The following is an 11,128-nucleotide window of genomic DNA, read 5'->3' as shown; positions in this document are numbered from 1 at the left end:
GAAACTGGGAGCCCCAGACCAAGGTCCAGCAGGGTTGGTTCCTTCTGAGGCTTCTGTCCTTGGCTGGCAGACGGCCGTCTTCGCCTTGTGTCCACGCATCACTGTTTCTCTGTGGGTTTGTGTCCCCGGTGTCTCTTCCTGAAGGAAGCCAGTCCTATGGGGCCAGCACCCCACTCTAACAGCCTCATACTCTCTCCTCTCTAAATAACCTTCTAGAAACACAACCAGATCCTCGGGAACTGGGGGTTCATGCTTCAACATAGGAAAGGGACCGTGTTGCATAAAACTGTGTTTCAGTGCTGTATGTGTGTGTGTGTGTGTGTGTGCGCGCACACAGTGAATTGAAATGGATCATGTATTCCTCACATGACACTTGACGCCAATGAACGTTTAAAAGCCACTGGTGTTAGAGAGGAGAAGGGAGAAGGGAGTTGGGGTAAATTGGAAGGGGAGGTGAATCATGAGAGACTATGGACTCTGAAGAACAATCTGAGGGGTTTGAAGTGGCGGGGGTGGGAGGTTGGGGTACCAGGTGGTGGGTATTATAGAGGGCACAGATTGCATGGAGCACTGGGTGTGGTGCAAAAATAATGAATACTGTTTTTCTGAAAATAAATAAATCAATTTAATAAAAAAAAATCAGGAAAAAAAATAAATAAAAGCCACTGTCCTAGGGGCACCTGGGTGGCCCAGTGGGTTAAGCCTCTGCTTTTGGCTTAGGTCATGATCACAGGGTCCTGGGATCGAGCCCCGCATCTGGCTCTCTGCTCAGCAGGGAGCCTGCTTCCTCCTCTCTCTCTGCCTGCCTCTCTGCCTACTTGTGATCACTATCTGTCAAATAAATAAATAAAATCTTAAAAAAAAAATAAAATAAATGCCACTGTCCTAGACAGTTCCTTTCTGGTGCATCCCAAATCAGGTGGATCTGTGACTGCCTTCTATGCTAGCGTGCTTCCAGATGCTTTGCACAGAAAAGAAATCACAGTCGTCTGCTCAAAGAAACGGTCTAGTTATGACTTCAACTGGTTCATTCCTTCTTACTATATATATATATTTCATTGTTTTAGATAGTTTTCTCATCAAAGAATAAATTGATAGTGAAAATACAATTAGAATATTCTAGATTAAATGATAAGAAATACTTTTTTTAAATGGAAGTAAAAACAAGGCTTAGAGGCAAAGTCTAAGTACGTGGCAGTATTACATAGGAGACAGGGACCTGCTACCCAATCCGTGGGGCCCCCAGCACACAGAGATGCAGGGCTCTTGTGCCTAGTATTAGGAACCATGAAGACGGCCATGGCAGACCTAAACCCAGCACAGGACCCTTTCTACATGGTTGCGTGTGACCACACGGGTCCCATGTCATCACACTAGCTATAGCCCCACGACCTGTAGATGTCCCAGGAGTTTCTAGACTCCCGCAGAGTCGATGGCTTGGTTTTCCTCCGAGCTGCTCTGAGGATGGAGCCACATGTCCTGCGTCCTGCCCGGCAGGCCTCTCCTGGCTCTGAGTCGTCTCGTCCCCAGAGAGAGGGGCACAGGGGCCGTGCGGCCTGGGATCCAGCATCAGCCCGCCGGCTGCCCCCCCCCACCAGGTTGCTGTCTCCTGCCCACTCGAGGGCTGGCGCCGCCACTCACATGCCCATCTGCGAGGTCAGCTGGGGAATAAAATGCCTCTAGGGTGCTTTATTCCTTGAAGGAAAGAGAAAAACAAAACTTGTCCTGATTGCCTTTGAAAAATAGCTTCTTTGTACGTTGAGGTGAGATAATTTCCTGCTGCTGTTTTGACATCTGAAAACCACTCTTGGTGTGAACAAGAAACTCAGAAAAGGGAACGGGGACCCCCTCAGAGCTGCCTTAAGGTAGGCACCTGCTACTAGGGGCATCGTATTTTTATGTCTCTGTGTATTAAGCGCAACTGAAAGCACAAGGTTTATTCCTGCAAAGTGAACTTCACTCTTAGGTCTGGTTCTTTCATTTATGTTCCAGATTCTACTCAGTCTGAGAGCAGCTGTTCTTACCACATCCCCTGGGGGTTCTGCGTCATACTGGGTGCCTACAGGAGGCAAACAAACAAATAAAATTAGTTTCCATAGTGTTTCAGGTTGTCTGGGCACCAGACTGAGCCAGGGCTCTAAGATTTTTGTCACAGGTAGCGAGAGTGAGGCCATTTGATGCAAACACACTTTCTCAGGAGCCTGCGGAGGTGGCCACGGAGAAGTCTTGGAGGCTCTGCCTGGGCCGGGAGAGAGGCTGGGGAGGGAAAGACAGGACAATCCCACCGACATCACGAGCAAAAAGATTCAATCTCAGTTGCATTATGTGTCTGGTTCCATATATATTTCATTTATATTGAAAGCCAAGAACACGATAGCTTGGATGATCATTTCTAGGTCAACATTCCCCCAGATAGTGCTCCTAATACCGTTTCAGGCTTACTTATACCTGGAAGTCTTTCGAAAAGATTAACATACTAAGTACATTGTAGAGAAAGATAATAAACATATAAATACATTTCCAAGAAAAAAAAATGGAATAGAAGAAAAACCTTGCTAAGTCCTTTGTGCTGCTGAGCAAACAAGTTGAATTTATCACATTTCCTTCCAAGACAGAAGTGGATTCTTGCCTGCACTTCTGCCTGTTGTGTTTTCACAGGAAGATCCCCATCCACCTGTTGTTTCCATCTGAATACACAATCGGGGACCCACTGAGGTGCCTACGGGAAGTGACAGCATTTCTTTTTGAAGCATGTGAGTCGAATAAATCCAGTGAATGCTCACCCCATGATCCCACGGTGTGTTGCATCGGACATTTCGCGAGTAACTTGTGTGCGGGGTTGGGTGTGGTCTGCGTGAGAAGAGGAATTGGGGGTGCGTTGTCCTGAGTGCAAATACAGACGCTGTATTTCAGGAAACTCTAGCTTGGTTCCGGAGACTGCAACAAATTTTCTGATTTTTTTGTGCTGTAAGTATAATTCTTTTCGTAACTGATTCTCTAATTATTGCCATGGCTTCCTTAAATGAAAAAACTCACCTTCTGATCAAAGCGTGTGAGCCACTGTCACAGACAACTGGGAGAGGGTGGGGAAGGGGTCAGGTATCAGCTGTCTGGTGGCCAAGGGCCTTCCGAGGTCCTCCTGCTTGTCCCTCGTGTGGAGGTGGTCTGTCCTGGAGTAGCCCCTGACCTGTCGTTCCCTTCAGTCCTCACTCTACCCAACTGGACCCCTCATGTGTTTGGTGGACGCCTGCCTTTTCTTATACCAAGAGCCTACTTAAAACACTGCCAGTTTGCTCCTGGCTTCTTATGGAAAGTCTATCTCCGCGGGCTTGTCTGGAGGGCTCCGCAAGCTCTCTTCCACCCATGCCACCCTCACTGCTCGCGGTTGGCTGGCTTCTCTGGATAGTTCAGAAACTTAATCATAGGGATCCTTGTAAAAGGGCGACCAGGAGGTCAGTGTGGAAGGGTTGGCGATGCCCAATGGGAACTTGACTAGAGCGGAGCTCCCAGGGACCACGAAGGTGGGGTTGGGGGGCCCTGGAGTGGCCCAGGCAATGCTCAGCCCCTCATTGGAGCCAGCCCTGCCCACACCTTGATCTCAGCATCTGAACACTCATTCTGGTTTCCACAACCATGAGACAACTGTGTAATGTGAGCAGCTGGAGGAAAGAGATACGTGACTCAAAGGTAGGAATTCTTTTTTTTTAAGTAAAGATTGTATTTATTTATTTGAAAGAGAGATGGTGAGAGCAAGAGCATGAGCGGGGGGAGAGGGAGAAGCAGGCTTCCTGCTGAGCAAGGAGCCCGGTGGGGGGCTCCATCCCAGAACCCTGGGACCATGACCTGAGCCAAAGACAGACGCTTAACTGACTGAGTCCCTCAGGCGCCCAGAGGTAGGAATTCTTACCTCAACGCTTGCCAATGGCACTGCTGCTCAGGGCCTGCTGCTGTCCTCTGGTGGCTTGCAGACAGCTCCCCTGCAGAGCTGGGCACTGGCCTCCACACCTCCAGACGGCCTGTGCCTCCTCTCAGAACACTTGGTCCTCGTGGAAGTCCAGACTATTCCTCTTTCTGGTCAAGCTCAAATGCCCTTCTCTCCTCCTTCAAGAAACCTTCTCAACATTCACCAACATCTCCCCATGCTTCTAATCTGCCAGGTTTATGTCACATCTGTTTCCTCTTCTTTGAGCAACGTCATCCTTGGATCTGCAACACGCGACGGGAATCCTGCAGGTCACCTCCCCAACTGGCCCGCGGGCCCCTGCAAGGCAAGAGCCTGGTGATGAAAACAACAATAGCAGCAGCTTGGGAGGCAAGATTTCTCGCCGTCCATGCACCCCGCCCCGTGGAGCATCCGTCCGCTGCTCTGCACCGAGTCCTTCGATAGCAGATCTTTGTAGTCCTGCTGGCCAGACACTTTAGAATTTTCGGGAATTTGGGTTTGCCTGATGTTTTCTTGTGGTTAGACTGAGGCTCTGCATTTGTGGCAAGAATAACCCAGAAGTGACGTGTCCCTCATCCCTCTTCACCTTGGGAGACTCGGGTGTGCACTAGGTTGGGAAAGATGTTCTTCCCAAGACAGGAAGCTTGCGCCTATCCCATTCTGTGGGCATGTGGTATAGGAGAGAGAAATGTGGTCTGGAATGGGGAGGTGGGCTGCAGCCCCGAAGACCTTGTCCAATCGCACAGCTGAGGGAACTGGTCACTGGGGGCAGGGATCTTGTATCTTTTCAAGAGCGTCATCTAAAATACCCTTGTTTTATAGAAATGGCTGTGTTCTGATCTCTCCTGAGCTACCTGATCTTGTTTTTCTGGAGCCCCCCCTCATCGAAGCCTCCTGAATTTTTTCTATCAGGTCTCAAGCTTTTTCCAGCTTTACTTTCAACCCCTAATTCCCACCACCTTTCCCGGCGGTCAGGGAAACGGGAACATCAGCCCCTGTATTGGATTCGAAGATGCAGCCTTGATATGTTTTGGTCAGACAAGCACGCAGACTCGAAGCAGAGAGCAATCCGTGCTGTTGGCATCGTCCTTACTCTCTCCATCTTACTGGATTTGAAGTTCATCTCAGAGAATGAGTAATTCGTCTTTTCCTGGACCCTCTTGGGTTACCTGCATAGTCCCTAACCAGCAATAGTTGGGCATGAACAAAATTCATGGAGGACCTTCTGAACCAATGCGCCAACCAAAAGGTTTGCCTTCCGTGGGAATGGTCTTTACCATCAGGAAGCTCCTGATGAGGAACCCATTGGGAAATGAGAGCCATGGCACAGAGGACAGAATGGGCAGCCTTACCTAGTCACCAAAAATCAAGCATTAGTGAAGGCCTTCCCTCCACGTTCAGGCAGCAGTTTTCTGCTCTGAACCAGGGAAGGAAAGGCTGGAGGTAGGAGAGCCCTGAGGATGGGCCCAGGGTAGTTTTTCTCAGCAAAGGATCTGAAGGAGGAGGGGGCTGTCGGGATGCTGTGAGGCTGTCACTAGGGACAGGTGCATCAGCAAGTTGGGTCACTTCATCTTCGCTGTGATCTGGGAAATAAATGCTTCTTATGGGCAGGAAGGGGAGACATGAAAGATGAGCGCGGGAAGACAGGTGTGTGAATTCAGACACACGAATGCTGCTTTCGTTGGGAAAGTGCTGCAGGACAAATAATGCCCCCACATGCCCACACCCGCATCCCGGAATCCACCATGATGCTAAGCCCAGAGGAAATTCGCAGGTAGAACTCAAGTTACAGATGAAAACTGGGAGATTATCCTGGCTCACCTGGGTGGACTGAATGCTATTATGGGGGCCTTGAAGAGCGGGTCTCGGTCCTTTCTCAAGGCCCTGAATTCTGCCCTCCACCCAGAGCAGCCCCGGGCAGATTCTTCCTTGGACCTGCAGCAAGGACCACTGCCTGCCGGCCGGCCGGTCAAGGATTTAGACTGCTGAGACCCACATCCCATTTCTGCCCCCCAGAACCACAGAAGAGTAAAACCGTGTGGTCCTAAGTCACTAGGTTTGTGTCGCTAATTTGTTAGACAGCGCACACAGCTCAGGGGCCCACCGGAAAGCAACCTGGGTGTGAGGAGTGTGAGGACCATACTCAGTGAAGATAAACAAACGAAAAGATGTGTATTTCCTGTGCAATTTTCCCACGTGAGGTGGCTCTAATTATTTTCCAATAATGGTCAGTGCATGGGCATTCTCCTAGCTCTTTGCGAACACAAAACAGGCATTGCTGAAAATCAAGACTTTGGGTAAACGGTGTTGCTATGGCTAAGTGACCATCCAATAAGAAACAGCTTCCATTCGGGCCCGGAATTAATAGCTTGTCTGCTCCCTTGTGTTCTTCTATTATTTCCTTATTTAACAGTTACCTTTTCTTCAATAAACATGCTGTCTTAGAATCACAACATAACAATTGTTGGAGCCCTGTCTTGTATTTTGCAGCCATAACTGGAAATCTGAAGAACATTTTTCTTTCTCTATTTCAGTGACAGGTTTCTAAATTGGTAAATTGCTGCAATTTTTCAGACCCAGCAGGACCCCAGGCCTTATTGAGTGTCTGCCACGAGCTTCTGATTTCCTGCGTAACCTTCCCATCAGCCCATATATTTCTATTCTCTTTGTCTGTTGTCTGGCATATAGCAAGGTGACTCATTCCCCAGAGATGTGTATTTTTCCGGCCACAGAAAGCAATTATTCTCAGAGATAACCCAGGGAAGCTCAGAAAGTCCCATGAGGAGGGCCGTCAGGAGAGACTTTGATCCTGTGGGTTGGGACTTGATGGAATGTTGCTCATTCCCTGACTGCACTCTTGGGATCTGTCCTTGTTTGGAACCTGAACCCCAACCACACAATCACTATAGATGTACACATATGGCATTTGAAAACAGGTGGCTTTCCAGCCTAACACACCCCCGCTGTGTGTATTTGGGTGACCAGCATCGCCAAGACCACAGCAGCCTTGGGAGACCTATGGCATTGCCATGATGACATTACCCTGGAGTTCGCTGGCTCCTCCATAACTTGGTGATGAAGTCTTGGTTTTGCACAGTGTCCTCCCCAACCAGCTCGGGGCAACCCCTTGGTGCACCTTGTGCTTCGTGATTGTCTTTGCTGTTCCACACACTCGTTTCTACCAGGTGCTGGTCACGGTCGATTCCCACTGAAACACTGCACTTCCTGAACTAGTACAGGAGTCCGAGATCACTCGTGTTCCCTCTGGGGGGTCTTCCATGCTGGGGCTACTTCCGCAGAAACCAGGGGTATCAGCCAATGAGCCACATTTTATACAAAACAACTCTCAGCAACATGCAATTATTCTCGAAGGAGACGAGGAAGTGAATTTGTCTTAATCTGAGGAGCACTGGAAGGAAGAAATAAGCAAGTTTAGAGGTTGTTTTTTTTTCTAGAATTTTTAGCTTAAAGAGGTGAAGAGTGTCTCTGAGCTAATTGCAAAATGGGCAAAAATATATCTTATATTTTATTTTGTGAGTACCAGAAAACAATCTTTTATTATATGTTCTGTTGAGTTGAATCAGTGGCCATGAATTCATTGTTGAACTTTTTTTTTTTTAAAGATTTTATTTATTTATTTATTTGACAGACAGAGACCACAAGTAGGCAGAGAGGCAGGCAGAGTGAGAGAGGGGGAAGCAGGCTCCCCACCAAGCAGGGAGCCCGATGTGGGGCTCGATCCCAGGACGCCGGGATCATGACCGGAGCCGAAGGCAGAGGCTTACCTCACTGAGCCACCCAGTTGCCCCCATTGTAGAGCTCTTGGGGCTTGGTGACAGGCCACAGCTTTCCTGTTGAGCCATTAGGGGTGTTGGGAGGGCACCTGTCAGCAGTCGGAGCCCTCTCTCAGTGCATCACATACTCATCATGCTTGGGTTCTGGACTTTGGAAAATGAGTATTCTAAAGACACAACAACAAAAAACTTGTTTGGGAGACTAGATGACTGGGAGGAAAGAATGGAGTGACCCAATGAGAAAAATGAATGTACTTCATATAATTATAAAATTATGAATTTCACAAAGTGAAGTCTGATGCTCTATGGCTTAAATTTTTTTAATCTTTAAATATCAGGGGTCAAGGGAGTTATTTTTTTTTTTTTAATTTGGCAAACATGTGTGAATGTGTAAATTCAGGTCTTAAGTTTACTTTTAAAAAATTGAATTGATAGAATCCTAATAAATCAGGAGGCAAGGAGTCACCCATTGTCATGGTCTTCACAGAACCCATCACCATTGTGACTAATGGAGTAATGGATCGAGAACTCTGAAAGTTCTGAAGTGTCACTTTGAGGATTCTATCAGATATGGGGGAGAAAATGAACATGATTTCAACATAATCACATAAGCAGAAAATAGAGATGACCCTGAACCACCAAGATGACGTCCGAGCAGCTCACCATGCCCTTGAATTATGGGTACATCCGCAGTGCACCAGATGGCACCCACCACTATGCACCCATCCACCTAATTTCTTTCAGAGCGTGAACCACATAAAGAGAAAGAATTCACGTGTCATGAGAGCCACCTCTGGTTGCCAGGGCTCCCACATCATGACTTGCAAAAGCACAGGATGGTCAGAAGTGATGGACCAGACTGACCCAACAGCCTACTTGTGGCGTTGACTCGGTTATCTTGTCTGAGCTGCCTTGTGTCATTCATGTAATTCTCATGGCTCCTCAGCTGAGAGAGATCAGGCACCAAGAAAGCCATACCCACAACTCTCAATGTTCCATTTTTAAGACCTCAAGGATTCCTGGTATCAATTACTGTCCAACGAGAATCGTATTTTTCTGAGATGGAAGCAGTGTCTGGTTTTGCTGACAGAGCCACCCATCATTCGCAAGACAGACACTGGAACTGCACTTGACACCTGGAAGTTGACGGCTGCAATTTACCTGCACAATGTTGTCATCGCCCATAACTTTATTTCCTGTCCCTTCCTTGGGAGTGTAGGTGAGCCGCGTGTTATTCCATCTGTGGGAAAGAGGCCCCCAATGAAAGGAGAGAGGGACTCTCTATATTTAGATGAACTTACTTAGAAAATAAAAAAGGAAGCTGTTCTTGTTTCAGAACAGACTTGGAAGATGGCTGTTCAGACCAGCATCTCCTCAGATGGAGTGTCACTTGGTGGTGGGCTTTCAGCTCGCAAAGTCCTAGCAAGCTCGTTATTAGACCTTACTATGATAGGGTGCAATGCAGTCTGGGTTCTGGATCCCTGACTCCAGCATCCAGTTCTGGGGGTTCCTGTTTGTTCTCATTTGGGTTCCTGAAATCCTGAAGACATTTAACTATAATGGGGCTCCTTTTTCTCCAGAAAGAGTTTTATTTTCTATAGAGTGTCCGGGTCCAGTGTGGCAGCTAATAGTCACCTTTGGTGCCTCCCCTTTCTAGGTGATTCTCTGGAAGTCAAGGTGATTAGTCTATGCTGTAAAGTCGAACCCTGACTTTTTTCTTCTGCAGACCATCCCTTCACTGCTGAGGTGCCTTTGGTGGTTTTCTGTCAGACTTGGGCTCATCACGGTCCTGTGCTTCCATTTTATTATTTCTTTCCTCCTCAGATGGAGCCATAGACTTGCAGAGGCCATGCTCGTTTTTTGGCATTTGTTTGGTGGGTCACGGTCCTCCTCAGAATGAACTGGCTTCAGTCCTAGGATTCGCAAATTGTGCTGGAAGGATGTTCCCCACATGGGAGAGTGGATTTCCCTGAGGAACCAAATCCATGAAGGGCTAATTGAGAAAGCAGAAACTGTGGGAACTGTTTCAAACAGAAGGGATGCTAGTAACTTTACACAGGTGCTAAACATCTGGAAAGGTGAAGAGGGGTAACCCGGGTGTTGGTAAATCTCAGAATCATTTAACACCTCCAGGGCTTGGGTGACCCGTTTACTAGTAAAAGGAGGAAGCTGCTAACACTTCCACAGTTTGAGAAAACACAAGGAAGAAGTGAGAGAGATGATCAACTTTCAAGGTCAAAGGGGGACCCCCCACAAGGACGGTGTTCTGACCTCAGGACTAAGGGACAGTTTTGTTTACTTCTGAGAGTGAGTCATCATAGAGTAGACCTGGAAAACACCAAGAGTGTGGTGTGCAGCTGGTCCTGGGAGTTAGTACCCAAGGAAGTGAGCCATAGCTTCAGCCGTAGCTGCCCTGGGCTGGGAGTGGGTGGGGAGATGCTTAGGGGAGCTTGAACCCGGAGGGACATGTCTTTCCCTCCTCTTGCAGGGTCGTGGCTCCATCCATTTAACTTGACCTGAGACATGGGTCTTTTTCCAGCCTTCTGACTCAGACTGAAACATGAGTTCTTTTGGGGTCTCCCACTCACCAGCATTCAGACTAGAATCACACAAACCAGCTCCTCTGGGTCTCCACCTTGTCAATCGCAGGTCTTGGGACTTCTGAGCCTCCATGATTGTGTGAGCCAAATCCGTACAATCAATCAATTAATTAATTAATGATATTGATCTGTTTGTTTGAAGAATCCCAATATGGGAAATAAGACTTGGGACTGGAATTAGTGGAGGCAAGTGAAGCATTTGTCTCAGACACAAAATTTAAAGGGCACCAAAACACTATAAACAGTATTTTAATGCAATATTTTAAATATCAAAATCAGTGCAAAAAAGCCAGGATGAACAACATTACCAAAATTTAAATAAAGACAGGATCTGACATTAGCCAAGGCATATTGGAGCCTTAAGCAAAAGGAAAAGTGTGGGCCCTTACCTCCATGATTTTATGTATTTTTTTTTGATGGTTAGTTCTTACTATATTAAAATATTTTAAAAATTACTGAAAAATTGCAAACAGGTGTGTTGAAATTTTTAGCACAAATTTTAAATGTTTTACTTATATCAAGAGCAGAATTTATTATAACATTACTTTCCTGGCTTTAATAGAAAAAAAATCATCAATAATATTTCCAATGTCATCTTTTTCAATTACCTCATTTCAACGGAGAGAATTGCCATGTTTAACACTTTCTCTTCACCAAGTGACAGTCTTAAACAAAGTTGGATGAACTTCATGTTACAAATATTCTCTTTAAATTTCTGATATATTTTGTTCACCACAGATTTTATGAATTATTTATTCTTTTAAAATATTACATTAAAACATAATTTATCT

Source organism: Mustela nivalis, assembly GCF_964662115.1.
Source record: "Mustela nivalis genome assembly, chromosome: 3".
Classification (NCBI taxonomy): Eukaryota; Metazoa; Chordata; class Mammalia; order Carnivora; family Mustelidae; genus Mustela; species Mustela nivalis.
Note: the sequence above shows the minus strand (reverse complement) of the source record.